This window comes from Aythya ferina, assembly GCF_964211825.1.
Source record: "Aythya ferina genome assembly, chromosome: 16".
Lineage (NCBI taxonomy): Eukaryota > Metazoa > Chordata > Aves > Anseriformes > Anatidae > Aythya > Aythya ferina.
The window spans coordinates 11,860,015-11,876,915 of record NC_140315.1 but is presented as its reverse complement, the minus strand read 5'-3'; the positions used below and the strand labels follow the sequence as shown (position 1 = coordinate 11,876,915).

At 52.1% G+C, this 16,901-nt stretch overlaps 2 long non-coding RNA genes across 3 annotated transcripts in view; one reads left to right on the top strand and one right to left on the bottom strand.

The window, feature by feature from the left end:
• LOC311445675 overlaps positions 1-5,193 on the bottom strand; it is a 36,214-nt gene extending 31,021 nt beyond the window's left edge. For both annotated transcript variants that reach the window (XR_014698575.1, XR_014698576.1), the window contains exon 1: positions 5,066-5,193. This is a non-coding gene — a long non-coding RNA (uncharacterized lncRNA). The remainder of the gene's footprint in view (positions 1-5,065) is intronic.
• Positions 5,194-8,816: 3,623 nt separating this feature from the next.
• Positions 8,817-10,559, top strand: LOC311445676. Its single transcript, XR_014698577.1, has 3 exons — positions 8,817-8,971; positions 9,550-9,673; positions 10,488-10,559. It is a non-coding gene; the product is annotated as an uncharacterized lncRNA (long non-coding RNA).
• Positions 10,560-16,901: the final 6,342 nt, after the last annotated feature.

The following is a 16,901-nucleotide window of genomic DNA, read 5'->3' as shown; positions in this document are numbered from 1 at the left end:
GGCAGTACCTCCTGCCACCAGGCAGGCACCTGCTGGTGGCACCTCTCAGCCCTTCGTTAGCCATCGGTGGCCAGTGAGTGGCCTGCAAACACCTGCAGAGAGCATCCACGAGCAGAGGCTTTTGTTGTCTGAGCATCTATAAAAAACATTAAGGCTGCATCAAGACCACGCTGCACACAGGCTGGGCCACCTGTATTTGCCCCTTCAAGGGGAAAAACACCTTGTGAGGGAGCAAGAGGGAGTGCTCGAAGGGGGGATTAGCGAGGAAGCCCCCGGCTCTCACTTGTGCTGTGCAGCCAGGTCTGTGCAACCCAGCACCAGGCTGCTGCATGCACGGAGGGTGATGGTTTCACCCAGCCACGTGGGAGCAGGAGGTGGCTGTCCCCAGCAGCCACCCCATGTGGCATCGTGTCCCCATGGTGCCACCCTGCACCCTTACAGCCACACGTCTCCTCCCTGCCCAGCTGGTTTCATGTTCCTAGATAGAAAGCCATTGTTGCAGGTTAATGCATAATTAAGCACGCAATTTGCACACACACCAGTTGGACTTATTTCCCCAATACATAAATATTTTGAAGTGGCCACAGACAAATGAGACAAAGCAGAAAAAGTCTGCTGCTCTTGAATACTTCCACCCAACTTCACGTGGCTGCTGCCTTTCCCTGGGTGCTTCCCCAGTCCCAGAGCCACCAGACAGCTCGGGACATGACTGTGAGAGTGGGGACAGGAGGCCCCACGACCAGGGACCACAAGGCAGCAGGACTGACTGGGAGGGGAGGCTCAGGGCAGGCTGAACACATCTGCAGTGACTGCCTGGCCAGCAAAGGTGGCCATGAGCTGGCTGGGAAAAGACAGCATCAGCCCCCACCAAATGGTCTTCATTTTCTTTTAAAAAAGAAAAAAAAAAAAAAAAAAAAAAAAAAAAAAACACACAAAACTGTTCTTTTGTTTCCTGGCACGCATCCTCAGCCAGAGTGCATTGGACTGGGGCACGCAGCACTTTGATGGCTCCTCACCAGCTGAGAAACCCCAGCAGGGAAGGGACTAAGGGATGCGCAGCTCCCCAGGCGCACAGAGGTGACATTTGCTGGAGCCTGAGCAAGGCAAGAGGACTCCTGCAGGTCCCAGCCAGCGCCGACAAGCCCGAGAGCAACCAGAGCAGCGAGCACGCCTGCTAATGGCACAGCTGGGTGTCAGCGCTGCTTCTGCAGCCCTGTTACTGCACACAGTCATTAGGTGGAAGGGGACTGGGGAGAACTGGGAGAAGGTGGTGTGATTTTGCTCCTGTGTGTGCTCAGGATTAATTTAGAGCACATTAATTACATTTGCATACACCTGAAAGCTAGCAGAGGAAGGAGTGAGCATCCTAAAGGTGATGGAGTGCTAAAAGGAGCAGTTTCATCAGGTGTTTCTTTGCAGGATGGGGCAATGGGATGAAAGCTGCTCAGGGACACAGCTCTGAGCATCCCTCCAGGACACAGCACTTGGGGCTCATTCCCATACAGCAGTCCATGGCAGTTCCCTACCCTCTCAGGGGAACACCCATCCTCAGGTCTCCTCTTGATCAAGAGGCACAGGCATCCTTTGTACAGCTGCTCTCCCTCACAATACCACTGTTCTTCCTTCTCTCTGGAGGACCCCAAGAAAACCTGGTGAAAAACCTTCTCTATATGCAGCTGAGGCTAGATCAAGCTCATGTCCATTTCAAAGCAATTTACCTTCCCACTCCCTCTACCATTTCTTGCCCCTCAGCACAAACTCAACCCTCAGACACTTCCCTGGGGAACAGAAACATGTGGCAGAGGAATAAACCAAACAGTTTTATATCTGTGTCCACCAGGTGGGAATGTCCACGTGCATTCAGCAGGTTCCTCACCAGCCTGGTGCACACCGAGCCCCTCCTTCGGTGCTCCACAGAGGAAGAGGACCATAACCCCATTCCAGCCTCCTGCAGGGCCCACCATGAGGCTACAGTGCCTCCCTGCCCTAGGAATGCTCCTCAGCACCTTTTGGGCTCTGCCGGGTGTTTCAAACACTCTGAAGTAAACAGCGCTACGCTCCAAGTAATAGCACGTTGAAAAAAAGAGATCAAGTCTAGCTCTATTCTAGGGAGCTTTTTCTTTTTTAAGTGCAGGTTAAATTATAACTTCTAACAGGTATAATAAGGAACATAACACCTGTGCATACTGGGAAGGCTGCTATTCTTCCTTAACCACTGGAGAGCTGCTTGGACTGAGCCCCCTCCCAGCCTGGCTCTGCACCCAGGAGCGACGTCCACCCAAGCCCTGCACCCCCAGGGGAGAGCCAGGAGCACACAAAGCCCCTCGGTCTGCTAAAGGACATCCCCCTCTCAATAGCTACACAGCCCATGATCTCTCATCATGGATATCAGATGGCTAATTGCATTAATAGCTGAGCAGACACAGGCTGGACTGGCTGAGATCCCTCCAGCAGCATCACAGCCCTGCGGGAGAGGACCAAAGGTCCCAGCCCCACCTGGGCACGCTCCTGCAGCAGCATGGCACAGACCTTGCAGGAGCACTCTGTCTTCTAGGCTGCCTTATTTTACTGAAATGCATACCCCAAGGCTGCAGAGGGACAGACTGGCTGCTCGCAGCTCAGTTTTGGAACTTCATTTTTCATTCTGCAAGTTACGCTATTGCTGGTGCAAACTGACGCCTGGTCCTGCTGGACAGGGGTGGCTCGAGGAGAGGTTTCTGCAGCTCTCTGTGGTTGATGGCCACATCCCACCCTCAGCTCCCTTCCTGGGGTTGCCACCCTGGTGCATGCATCTTGGTCTGCTTTTCAGAGCCAAGTCAGGCAATGGGCTGCTGGCCACTGGCAACACAGGTCTGCAGCAGACCCAAAACCTGCTCAAAAGTTACCTTTGCACCACTGTGCCATCTCCATAAATGAGGTAGAAACCTGTGGTTTGAGTAACACTTTATACAAGTATACAAGGGAAATTTTTCCAAGGAAATACAAGTTGACACATCCCTGCCTGCCACGTGAGGAACCTGCTCTCCAGGCAGAAGCAAACTGTGCTTGCCGCACGTCTCGTCCTTTCCTGAGCTCTTCCACTTCTCTTGGATTTTGTGCAAAGCAAGAAAAATGCAAACACCCCCACTTTTTGACCTACATTCATTTATCAAATTGTGACTAAAAATAGATCAAGCCAAGCAGAAGTGGTTTAAAGAGTTTTTGCACCTTCTCTCTTTTACCTTCTATTTTAAGGCAGCTCTGGCGCATCTCCAAGCCCTGGGTAAAGCAGCAGAGAGCCATGGGGGTGTGCAGGGGAGAACGTGGCCCTTGCATCAGCAAGGGCTCCAGCAAGAAGTGGAGCAAAACAGCTTTAGGAGTGGATCAACACATCCCAGAGGCAGGTTTGGAGCGAACAGCAGGGTTTGGATGGGGGCACTGCTTCCCTCCAGGCTCAGCTGGGGCAGGAACAATCCTTAACCCCCTGCCTGCACCAGGGACATGGATGGTATCTCATTATTTCTTGGTGGCATGGGACTTCCAAAGCTGGCAGAGGAGAAATCTCTTCAGTCACAGGGTAAGCCACCCCTCAGCCCTGGTGGCATTACAGCATCCCCACCCAGGCCCTGGGCATCCAGAGCTCTGTGCGATGAAACACCTCTCACAGTGTGGAAAGGAGTGTAAGGCAAGCTTGGCAAGCTTCTGGGTACATTTGGCAGGAATCAGATGGGGATTTAGGTGAAGGAGGAATTTTATGGTGCCTGCCCAGCTCTTGGAGGCCAACCCACAGCTCAGTTTCCCAGTAAATCCCTGGCAGCAGAAACCCGTACTCTTCCTGCAGAAGAAAATCATCACCTTAGCAAGAGAGCAGAAACAGGAGGATCACCTCTTTGACCATGCTCTGAGAAGTAAAGCCTGGGAGCATTTGGCCACAGAGACCAGAGACAACGTGGTGAAAAAGCAGGCTAAACAAGTACTTTGCAGGGGAAGAATTACAGAGCTGTGCTGATGGGCAGAGCTGCTGCTGAGCCAGGCCCAGGAGCTGTGATTAACTCATCACTGGTCTCTGGGCTCCCCTCAGCCCCTGCAGGTGGTTTTGCAGCTGGTGGCAGAGCTGAGGAGAAGGACGGCAGCCTGCAAGGGGGCATGGAGGAGCAATAAGGCCCGCAGTGATCCCACACTTGTACTGCAGCAAAGCACCCAGCCTGCCTCTCATTGCGGCTGTGCTACTGGGACGCGTAACCTTCCCCTGTGGTTTCAGGCACCTGGCTGTTATTTATCCCCAACTCTTGGTCTTCAAGACCCCTGGGCTCTTCCAGAGGGTCTCCAAGCCTGTCATGCCCCCAGGAGAGGGGTTGCCTGCTGCTGAGCACAGCCGCTGAGGCCACTCTCAGGGCTGGTCACAGGCTGAGGTCAGCGCCTTGGTGCAGCCACAAAAACCACAGGAGGTTTCCCCAAACAGCACCTCAACACCCCAGCGAGAGCACCAGCACCCCACCTGAAGGTCTAATGATGCATTGCAGAGCAGTGTCCCCCAGTTATTCCAATTCTTATTTAAAGAAACCAGGCCAGATGCACGCAGCACCTCACACAGCGTGCTGGGTGCATGGAGCAGCTGCTGAGCGCTGGCTCCTTGTCACCTCATTGCAATTCTCCTCCAGCTGCTTCCAGCTCTCCTTACCTCTGTTCCTCATCTTTATTGTCACATCCTGTGCTTCTTCAGCTCTTTCCCCATGGCGTGTCCCAGCCCCAGCAGTAGCCATGTTGCTGAGTGCATCCCAGCAGCCTCCAGTGCTTTAAAACTGCCAGCAGCTGGAGTCGGGGGCACAATCTCTCTCTGAACTCTGGAAATCGGCTCCCAATTTAGGATTTTTAGCAATGAATGGGGATGAGCAGCTAACGCCTTTATCCTCAAAGACTCAGAACAGCAGCAGGAAAATAAAGGGAAGACACCTGAGCCAAAGCTTTTCCCTCCCTGGGCAGCTTCCTCCTTCCAGGGAGCAGTGGTTGCACAGCACCACGAGCACTCGCTCCATTAAAAGGCATCAAACAAAAACCAGCTGTTATAAAAGCCAGCCTGACCTACCTGGGGATGAAACACCAAGGAGCAGCTGCAGGAAGGCAGGAGCCAAGCAGGGCTGGTTCTGGGCTGGTGACAGTCCTCAGGAACATCCCTTGCAACGAAGCAGCTCCAGAGGCAACCACAAAGCACAACCAAGCACAACCTAGCCAGGGCAAGGAGCAGAGCTGGGAGCTTAAATACAGCCCCGGGCCAAGGGCTGGAGGTGGGTGGGTGGCAGCAGGCCCAGGTGAGGCTGATCAGGGTGAGCAGAGCCCAGAGAGACATGCAGGGCTCCAGGAGACATCGTCTTGAGCCCATTGTCGTGGTCCTGAGGGCTTGTGCCTGTTTGCTGTGGTGCTGGGGCATCGCTGCTGTCCGCCCAGGCTGCCAGAGCCAAGCACAAGCTGTGCAACGTGAACGTCATCCGACCATGGCCCTTGCCATAGAGTGCATTTAAAGGTGGCTTAAATGTGCACACAAATTTAAGGTTCCTGCAGCTGTACAGACCAGGAGGGCTCTGTGCCCACACCTCCTCCCTGGAGCCAGGGTACCACCATCATGGGGGCTCCGGGAGAACGTCCCAATTGCACCCCAAACCTCCAGGTCTCGAGCAGTCAGCTCACCCATGAGCTCCCTGTGTAAGTTTTCCCCTCTGGCGTTGGACACCATGTGGCTGAAAGCATCCCCTCAAAGCCCTCTTCTCCGGCGGGCTTGCCCACTCCCACCCTTGCCAAGCTTTGCTACTCCGGATTTCTTCTCCCCGTCGCTTTCTGGGCCTTGTGAAACTCTTCCATAATATGCAGCTGTTATATTACAGGCTGCATATGTGGGGAAAAAAAATAATAAATAGAAGTCCAACCTCTCGTCTGACAGAAAATAACTAAATAAAAGGAAATGAAATGCTGCAGACACAGAACAAAACGATTTTCATGGGAATGGCAGGGTTTGGGCAGATCCAGAGAAGCCAGCCCCACTTCTCTGGTCAGGAAGGGGTCAGCAGGGGACAGGGCTGGCAGCCCAATGCTCTCACGGACCAGGCTCGAAGCAACCCTGCAGCTCTTGATGACAGCCAAGGAATATTAGAGAATACTTTATTTTAAAGGCCTTTGGGTGCTTTTAAAGGCTCTAATTCATTAACCTTTCCTTGGCTGAGGCTAACAAATGGATATCCGGGAATTCGGAAAGCAATTAGACAAAACCAAGGGCATAGATAAATAAATAAATCTGTCAGCGTGGGAGGCTGCTCCAGGTCCTGCAGAAGCTCTGCAAAATGCAACCTGCACATGGGCATCGCTGGCAGGCTGCAATTCCTTCCGTGCCCATGCAGACAGAGTTATGACAGATATCCTCAGGCTGGGAATCTGTTTTCCTTAAAACAGGAGAAATACGTTTCCATGTAGGCCCAAGCTTGAATCCTAAGCAGCAGCAGGTAACAGCAACAGCCCCAATCCTGCCTGACAGAGCTCTGATGCACAGCACCTCTCCGAGGAGAGCCTCCGATCAGCACTTCAGCCAGCAAAACAGGAGCCCAGGAGCGGTGCTGAATACCAATGTGAGCTCTCAGCCCTGACCCTGGGCACGACAGCAGCAGGTTTGTGGGAATCCTTTGTCTTTCTAGGAAACTGCAAGCAGCAAGTATGAATAAAGTGCCTGCAAATGCACAGCCTGCAGAACAAAACCACAACAGGCTGGGGGCATGCATAGACGGGGAGTGAAAATTAAGGTCTTCGCTCTTGTTTCCCTCATCCTTCCGCATTCCTCACTGCACATCTCCCCACTCCATATCATCCCCCACTCCTACCGCCCCACTGCTTATTAAAAAAAAAAAAAAAAAAAAAAAAAAAAAGCATGAGTTTAATTTCCCTCAGCTGCCCTCTTTGTATCACTTGGAAGTTTCTCATTAGGCGTTTGGCACCATGTGAGCATCTCCCTGCTGGTCCCGAGCCGACCTCCCCTGGCTTGCTCAGCAGCTGTTCTGTCTAGATACCTTTTTCCAAGTCGAGGCACATGCACACGCTAGGCAGGCTGGTGTTCTGCTTGTTGGTTTTTTTTTTGTTGTTTTTTTTTGTTTGTTTGTTTGTTTATCATAGTTTATAGAATATCTCCTGTTTATAAATTATTTCGTTTGAATGCCATCATCTTCTTAGTTGCATGACCAATTCAGAGGAGCAGAACAGCACCCATACAGCTTGGAATTGGCTCTCAATGCAGAGGCTGTGCTCAGACGGGCTGTGCAGAGCCCATCCACTTGTGTGGACACGCACGCACACACACACACTCCTTCCTTCTCTGACCTCCTTTAGTTCCACAAGAAGCCACAGTTGCAGCCACCATGTGCGCACTCACAAACCCCTGCCTCTGTCCATCCTGACACCCAAGTCCAACACAGCCATGTGCACATGCACACATATTTTGGGAACATGTCAAAACATAGGTACGGCCCTACTGGACTGGCCTACAGAAGGCTCCAACAGGAGCACACCCCCAACAAACCCAACCACCCGCTCCGGCCATGCACAGTGCTGAAACCCTGCCCAGGAGAGGCTAGCAAAGGGAGCACAGGAAAATCGCAATGCAAAGAAAACAAATATCTGGTGCATTTTATCATCAAAGCCCTCTCAGCCAGCTCTCCCCGTTATTTATGGTTTGCTCTTGGGTTTAATTTTTTTGGTCTTTTTTTTTTTTTTTGAGAAAATCTGACCCCCCAGAGGATTCTTCTCATTCTGCTTAGAGAAAAAATCTCACATGACTTTAAAATACAAGCCAAAAAACAATAACAGATCATTAGCAGCAGCAATTCGGCCTGGATGACAGTGGCAGCTTTGCCAGGCTGCCACCTGAACGTCGCCACAACCACTAAAGGTCCTCAGCCAAGAGTGAAGAGCAAGCACTCCGTCTTCACCAGGATACATATTTAAACTCCCATTTAACTCTGGACACCGCCATCCCAACCCCAACACCGAGCAGTTCCCAGATAAGATAAGAAATAAGATGTGATAAAAGCCAGCTGTGGCCTCCTGCAGGAGAGGATTCTGCAAACATAGGTGTTAAACACTCACTGGAGGAGAAAATTGCATTTTCCCTAACCCCAAAACACCCGTCGAGGCATTTTCATAGAGCATCTTCTCTGGAGGAGCATCCCCTTTGTGCTCTCTCTCTGAAGCCACTCAGGAGAGGCAAGCAGAGGGGTAAGATGGGGTCAGAGGCTGGCACCTGGGCAGGGAGGGAGGTGACAGCCCCACAGCCCCAGCCCCAGCCCCAGCCCTGGCTCTTGGGAGGTTTGTGTCAGCAAGGACTGCTTGGAAAAGGAATGGATGTAAAAGCAAAACAAGCCTCTTTAACATCTTTAAATACCAGAGATTGAAGTTATTTTAAAAATACAACAATCACCCAGTGGATGCGGAGCAGGAGGAGAGGCAATATAACTTAATTAGACAATTAAGCTAATCCTCAGGAAACATGCTAATTCCCAGGTAGATGGCAGCTGGGGACTGACTGATTGTTGTGCCCCAGGAGGTACCGCACTGGGGACAAGAACGGCTCCAGGTCCCCCACTGTGGGCTGGAAATCAGCTGGGAGAAGTAAAGCATGGAGCTTCCCCTCCCCTCACCCCCTCCTGGGACCTGGGTGGCCCCAGGGACCTGCCAGGGCTCTGCCACCCCTCACTGGTGGGGACAATGGGGAGACCGTGGGGGATGGCAGGGAGGTGAGCAGTGGGGATGACAGAGAGGAAGATGCTGCAGCAGGCCACCTTGCCCCTCCAGGGACAATAAAGGCAAGAGCAAACCCCAGCTGGATGCTGAGGGTGTTTCATCCTCTCCACGTCTGTAGCCGAAGGTTTTTACTCGGTGTACTAAAGCAGATGGCGTCAGGTAACCACTGGAGACAGAGCAGGACGCAAGCAGTCACTCAGCTTACACAAACCCTGAGGTGAGCTCAGCTTTAGTTTAGCTAAGAGGAAGCTCTAGGATCAGAAACTGTGCCAGGACGGGATAGGGAAGAGCTTCCCATGGGCAGACGGCCGGGAATCGCAGCAGGATCACCACTTTGTCAACAGGCATTATTTTATCTCCTTAGGATTAAACGTTACGATCATATCTGTCTTGCATCGATTGGGATATATTAAGAACACAATAAAAGTGGAGGCTTGTGCTCAGATATGGATTCACCACGCCAGATCTGTGCTGCGTTATTCTTTATCGACATCTTGCCTTACATGATTATGTGTCATCATTTTAGTCCTCTTCCCTGAATGCTCTCTCTGGGATGGGTTCTTTGAACACTTGGGATTTTTTCCAGCTAATCTCTGAGGGTCAATGCAGGCACACGGGGAAGTACCCAAGCCCCTGGGAAATCTGGCTCCTCATTACCCAGCTCATTAACACACCAGCCCTGCATGCGGCCCTGCCTCCTGCTCAGGCCAACAACCCTGGGCTCTGCACACTCCAGATTCACACAAAAAGCAAGTTTTAAATTCTTTTTTTCCTGCCCTTCACTGTTTTTCCTAGCAGATGGGGGCCCCTGGAAGCAAACTGAAGCTCTGGACAGCAGCTCTGCTTCACTTTCGCTCTCAGCACACCCCTTGCAGAGGCAGAGAATTAATTCTAGCTCTGGTACAAGCTACAAAAACAGGTAAATTGGCTGTTAGTGGAACAGGATGGAGAGGGCCAAGGTCACGAATTTGCTCACCATGGCTGCTTAGGGTGTTCAGTGCCTGGCCTCGGGAATGAGCATCCTGGAGCGAGCTCCTGTGTTTGATACAGGGAGAATGGTTTGAGAGATAATGAACACATCTCTTCCAGTTCCTACATATTTGATAGTGATGTTATAACGTTAGCACTTTTCCATTTTTCCTACACTCCCATTTGAATAGCTTTCCCTCGCGCAGCTGCTGAATGTCTGTCTCAGAATCCTCCAGACACCCCGTGTCAAGAGGCGTGATAGAAATACTTCGTGTTGGAGCTAACACTTGACAAAGGCACGGATCCCATCACCATTTCAGTGGGGCAGGCCTCACTCCATTTACATGAATTTGCATAAGGCTACTCACAGTCCCAAGCATGGGGTTGTGTTGCTGCTCCCCCAGCTGAACCCAGGCACTGTGCTGTGGGAGGGAAGGGCTGTGGATGGCCCACAGTGCATTCACACAGATGGAAAAGCATCCTCCTCCAGACCAGCGAGATGGAGGCCAAAAATCCTCCCTGAACTCCTCAGTTCTTGTGCTCCACCTGACCACAGCTGCAGCTGGTGCTGGTAATGCTGGAGGGGTTCCTGGGCTTGGGCAGCTTCGCAAAGCAGCTGGGATGGATGAATAAGGATCTAGGGCTTTGACACAACTGCTGGTGCAAAAGCATTTGCTTAGGGGCGTGTTTTACTGTAGGAAGCTCTTTCTGCTTGTGTACAAGTCCAGAAATAGTCTTTGCTGAGTTTTCTCTCTCTAATTCAGCTGTATCCAGGTTTGTGACACAAGCTAGGCACTCCCCTGGCCTTCAGCTGAGCCCAAGACCCCAAACTCACCTGTGCATGGCCTCAGCATGCCAAGAGATACTGCAGCACTGGGAGGAGAAAATCAGCTCCTTTATCAAGTATACCACAACAAGTGTGCTTACTCCAGTGGCAGTGGCACCAGCTGTACCATTTGGGGCCATCACCAAAATGGTCTGACTCACAGCCTACACGTGTGTCACCCCGCTTGTGTTGCTGCTGGAAGGATCAGACCCCGGCTGCAAGGTGAAACCTCACAGCAGCAACACCGCAGGTTGGAAATCCCTCTGTGATGAAGGCTTCATAACACCTTTCCAGGGGGGCATGAGGTCCAGGCCAGTGCCCACCCAGTGCTGTGTAGGGTCAGCAAAAGCTCCATGGGGAAGCCCAGAGTCTGGACCCTCCCCTCTGCATGCAGCATGGGGAAATCCCGGTCCTAAACCCTGCCGGGATGCAGCTGGGGAATTGAGAAGCCATACAGGTGGTTTGACAGCGTGCTTTGTCTTGCCAAGACAGAGAAAAAACAAACAAACAAACAAAAAACACAAATACATACAGGAAAATTCAATAATGGACCTTTTTTTATTTCACTAATGAATGCCAGTGCGCTTGCTTTTATTTGATCCTTCAGGCATTTACATATAAATTGCTCCAGAATGGCTCTGCCCCCTTCTCTGTAGCGTTCGCTGTTGAAGAGCTGCTCAGAAGGTCAGGGGCTGTGGTGGGCTCCTGGAGCCGAGCCCTGGCTCCCTCCTCCCCACAGGCCCCAGCACCCCAAAAGGCACACAGCCTCCCCACAGATGTAAGACAGCCGTATCTATCAGACTGTGGGCTTCCCAGCTTGCTCATGTCGAAGCCATGATGTAGCACAGGGCTGCAGAAATCCTCACGGGCAAGGCAGGGGACGTGCGGCCTCCCCGATAAACCCCCGTGAGCCTCCTCCAGCCCAGCCTACTGCCGGCTGCCAGCCCAGAGAGCCCCATCCCACCACCCCACAGCATCACACTTAATGAGGACATTTGATAACCCTGAGAGAAAAGGGGAAGAGCTGGGCCGGCCTCCAGCTCCTGAGGACACCAGAGGCAGCCAGGGAGGCCGACGGATGGAGGAGAGCAGCCGCAGCCACCCTACGTGGGCTGACCCAATTTCTGTCATCTCCCCAGCACGCGCCTGTCTCGGGGACCAGATAAGGCTCCCTTTGATCAAAGGAGACTGCTGCTCACATCAGCTTTTGGCCATGAGGAATTAAGGCTGGAAAAGCAGGGATGGGAGAGGCAGTGGGAAGGGGCTCGGGAGAAACACCATCATGGGCAACTGGCTCCAATGAAAAGGGTGAAAAAAAAAATAAAAGGAAAAAAAAAATACAAATAGCAGAACATCCTCAGCCTAGAGTCACAGCCAGTGGCTGCCTTTGAGGTTGGCTGTGAGGGTGGCTGTGCCTGGCAGGCCCCCCGGGTACACAGCACCTCCTCAACAGGGCCGAGCGGTCCTATGGTGCCAGAGCCCCAGTACCTCCCTGCACCACCCCAGGCCTTGCGGCCAAGTCCCACTCTGTGCCCCTTCCCTGTCTTCAAAAGGAGCAGAAACCAGTGCCTGGACTGCTGAGGTAGTAGTCCCCCAGCAGCTCCAGCACCCTGTGGCATTGCTGTCGTCCCACCTGGGACCTGCAGCTGGCCCGTGGCTTCTAAAGGGGGCAAGAGATAGGAAAACTTAATATTTTGCAATTGCCCTAAACTCCAGATAATTGTGCCTTTTTGCCACACGACCACACACCTGCACGTCTGACATGGGGTCAGCACAGTGGGGACAGCAGGACCCATCACTCACCTGTGAGTCCCGTCACAGCTCCACAAGGACCAGGAAACACAAACAAATCCCCTGCCAAAAAAAAAAAAAAAAAAAAAAGAAAAAAGAAAAACACCCTCTGCCATCGGATGAAGAGGGTTTGGGGAAACTTCTGCATGGGCAGAGTCGGGCTGCTCGTGTGCTTGCCTGTGTGAACACACAGGGCTGCAACGCATCCACATGAAACACAATTACAGTGGCCTGAGGACTTTTGTAGAGAGGGTTTGTCTCACTGCGACGCCGCTCTAATCAAGCACCAGTCAAAGATGCTTCTCCTGTTGATTTAGGTGGAAAAAGTCTGGACTGAATGGAATTAAAAACAAAACCCTTAATAGCAGAGCAGCAAAGGAGAGAGAACGTCCTATATCCTTCACAGAGAATATTTGATCAAACAAGAAAATGAAGAGTAAAAGAAAGAAAAAAAAAATAAGAAAATGAAAGAAAATATGAACACATGCAATGTAATGTCAGGTTGGATGCTCTGCACAGAGCCACGTCTGACCCAGACTTGTGGTTGTGACAGTCCTTCCAGCAGGAGACCAGGCTGTGCACATCAAGGTGATGCTCACCCAATACTGCCATGAAATATGTTGATCAGGCGCTTGGGTAAAAGTCTGCAAAAATTCAATTCTGGAGTATTTAACCAGGTGGCAAGAGGTATCTCAGGGATGTGACTTCACGCGGTGCTTATATGGTGCTTTGGTAACTTCATGAGGGGTAACTTAAGAACTTTAGGGAAACAAGGCAGGCACAAAGCAAAAAGATAACTTGGCAGAGACCTGTTCGTTCCCGCTTGCAAAAGAAAAATGCAGGTGGGGTCCCTGGGGATCCCTCAGCCAGAGCCGAGCATCCCTGAAAGCAGTCTCAGGCGGGAGCATCTGCAAACAGCAAATCGCTGCTGTACAGAGTGAGAAACATAAATTACCACCAATTTAGCATAATTTAGAGGACAACCTTGTCCAAGGAGACAATTAATCATTCCTCGGAATAAAAAGGGAGGCAACAGCCTGAACACTAGATCCCCAAAGCCGGTGTGAGCGTGAAGTCCCACTTTTTGCCACTGCTGTCACCCTACTGCAATTAAAATTGCCGGTGGCAGCCACGATGAGGGTCCTGTGGGTAAGGACCGGAGCCCCCGGCCGCCACTGGGTGCTTTGGGTAATCAAGGAGCTGCTGGTTGCAGGCAGTGAGGGATGCTCGGTCCCGCTCGTGCTGTCCCTCTGCTGATTAGCAGAGATCAACTTTGCACAGCATCTCACCGGAGGATCCAAGCTTCTCCCCCGCCTTCATCCTTGCAGGAAGTGAGCCCTCTCTGCTCTAATTGATAGACACAGCTCGCTGCAATTAGTATTTCAGCAGCAGGCAGTTAACCCTGAGGGCAGAAGGCGGGTGTCTCTATTTGGCTTGCGCTGCCTTGGCCGTGAATTTTTCAGGTGAGCTCCTCAGATCCCTGCTTTGTGCCAAGCTGCTGGAGCAGGCAGCCCCACCAGCCAAAGCTGCGCAGGGCAGCAAACATCCCCCCTCCAGCCCCTCAAGGCCATCCCAGCAAAGCCCCCCGAGGTTTTCTCCCTGCCAAGGGCACCAATACAGGTCATAAACACAGAACAGCTTCGTGGTCTCAGCATGTGGCACCCAGGCTGATAGCCAGATGAAAAGCATTTGTTTGTCCTTTAAGTTCCCCCAAATCTATATTTATTTCAATGGATGCTCATGGCAAGCACACTTGGAGGCGGCGGCTGGGAAGGTGTAATTATATTACTATCTTAGGCATATGTACAGCCTAAGGGATTTCTGATCTCACACAGAGTCCAAAAAAAAAAAAAAAAAAAAGGCAAAAGATAAAGAGAGAGGAAAGGAACAGACATGAAGCCACGAACTTGTTGCAATGTGAACAAGACCCAGGCCAGCATAGAAGGGGAATAATGTCCAGGAGATGCTCACAGCTGGAGGGAGGCTGGCATCTACTGCAAAACTACGAGGGAGCTGAAAATGCAGCAGAGAAGCCTGCAGGGATTGAGAAACGTGGGGATTGGCCTGGAAACGGTCAATAGCTGAGGACCTCTCCTGGAATTTAGAGCAGAAACCGAAATTGCGTAGAGCTCGTCTGCCTGAGCCAGGCTAGGAGCGCGCCCACGTGCAGCCCAGCACACAGCACTGCGTTACACTGCTCCATACCCAAACCTCCTCGAGTCGCTGTGCCTTCCGAGCCCAACGAGAGCTTGCTTTGCTCTGGACAAAAGCTGGAGACCAAAACTAAAGCACCGCGTGTCCGTATAAATGAGAAGCAAGCACCGGAGTACCAACGGGGGGATTGTGTCCACGAATTATCTCCAGCCTGCTGTGCCCTAAGGATGGTGTCTCCATGCACTCACCATGGCCACCTCCAAAGCAGCGCCGAGCCTCAGACCACCCCATGGGGGGGTCAGGGGTGATGCCCCCGCTCCCAGCCCCCGGCCACGCTGGGCAGAGCTGGCTTTTAAGGCACGATTTGTTATTCCGCCATGGTCGCTTTCTATATTAATTTTATCCAGCATCAAAAGCCCTTTCATATGTTAAACTCTAATTCATATGCTAATACCTAATTTATGGCAAGGTAATTATTTTTTATTGAATTTATTATTCGGCCTTCACTGGGGAAGGCAGAGGCAGGCAGCGGTGGGTTTGGGCACTCCACGGTGTGGATGAGTGGGACGGAGCTGGCCAATGCCTCTGGCATCTTGGGCATAAATGGGACAAAACCTGCCCTGTTCTTCCATGGACATCCCATTCCCACCTGTCTGTCAGCCTCATCTCCCTGTAGAGCTGCTTCTGCCCATGGCAGCCAGTAGGTGCTCCCCAGCAAGGGTGCCCAGCAGCACTTGTGCTCACCCACAACCTGCACCCATGGGTGCCCTCGGCCTGGAGCACTCAGATGGGGACAGGCCGTGGGGTATTTGCATGGAAAGTATTAGGAAATCACGTACACCAGCTTGGGAAGGTCTGCCTGGGAAATCTGAAGTGGCACCACCGACAAAACCCCAAGAGGCACGCACAGCACTCACAGCCGCCGGAGTTCTGCCCCATGAACCACGGACCCATGCCCAGTTCTCATCCTGGGGAGGCCCACAGGGACTGGGCACAGTGGGGACAGGCAGCGGAGAGCACCAAGCTGACCGAGGGGCTGCAGCATTCCTCTGAGGAGCGGCTGGGAGAGCTGGGACAGCTCAGCCTGAGAAGAGACTGGGGGGGGGATTTTAAATGTCCCTTAACACCCACAGGGAGGCGAGAGGATGGAGCTCACTCTGCCCAGTGGCTCCCAGTGCCAAGACAAGAGGCGAGGGGCACAGATGGGAAAACCAGAAGTCCCACAGAAACAGCAGGAGCAGCTTAATCCTCTCCCCTGTCCCAAGAAGAGCACCGGTCGGCACAGCAGCAAGGGCACCCCAGTGTCTGCCCAAACTCCGGGCCACGAAGGACAGCTCCCCTCGCGGCTTCTGTCACCCTCCTGCTCGCGGTGGCACCACCGCGCCGTGCGGGGAGCATATGCTGAACGTAAAGACACGACAGCAGTTTATCCTCCGCCAATTTTTTTTTTTTTTTTTTAACAGTCTATTTTCTGCTTGAGGAAGCAGGTGCATTTCCTATCCTCGCAGCATCAACAGCCGACAGGCTGGCGGAGGTGTGATGGCTCCAGGACAGTGACGCTGCCTGGAATTTCACATCCCTGACACATCTGATAATTATGCCAAATGAGCTCAGCGCAGCCCCAGCCTTCTGAGCCACGTGCATTAAATAAATTGGGAGCTCTTATCCGGGCAGCCGAGCCACCACATAATGGGATGGGGATGGGGCTGGTGGGGTCCCCACCACCCTGTCCACACCCAGCCACTGCCAGACGGGTGACAGCCACCTGAAAGAGTCAGGATCAGCCCCTTCCCTTCCTTCCCCCCGCCAAACCCTCCCCTTGCATCTCCCAGCTGGGCTACGCCACCACACTCACCTTCCCCAGGACCCAGGCAGTGCCTTCTGCCCCCTCCCCAGCTCTCTTTTCAATTAACCCTTTTTCCTAAATCCTGCGCTTAACGCCCCAGCCCATCCCGGGGATTTTGCGCACGTAGATTATTGGTTCTCCATCTTATATTTTTAGCATTAAACGCTGCCATTTGTTCCAACGATCCGAACAAACTCCAGTAGGCAAGATGAAGCTGTAACTCCCTCAAGCTAAACTCCAAATTCATTTCATAATCCTTAGATAAAAGCTTAGAAGCCAGAATATTCATTACCAACCCAGGCTCCGCGAGCAGCCGGGGTAGTAATGGAACGGAGCAGATTTGACACAGGGGATGTTGCTACAGAAATTAGCCTGTCATAAGATTACAGGGACTAAGTGTTATTGGGTGATAAGGTGTGATGTGTTAATATTAAATTATCTCACCAGGAAAAAAAAAAAAAGAGGAAAGAAAGAAAAAAAAAAAGTAAAAAGAAAGTAACAAAAAAGGCACTGATGAAACTCACATTTATTAAAAGCCCTGAATATGATATTAAAAGATCA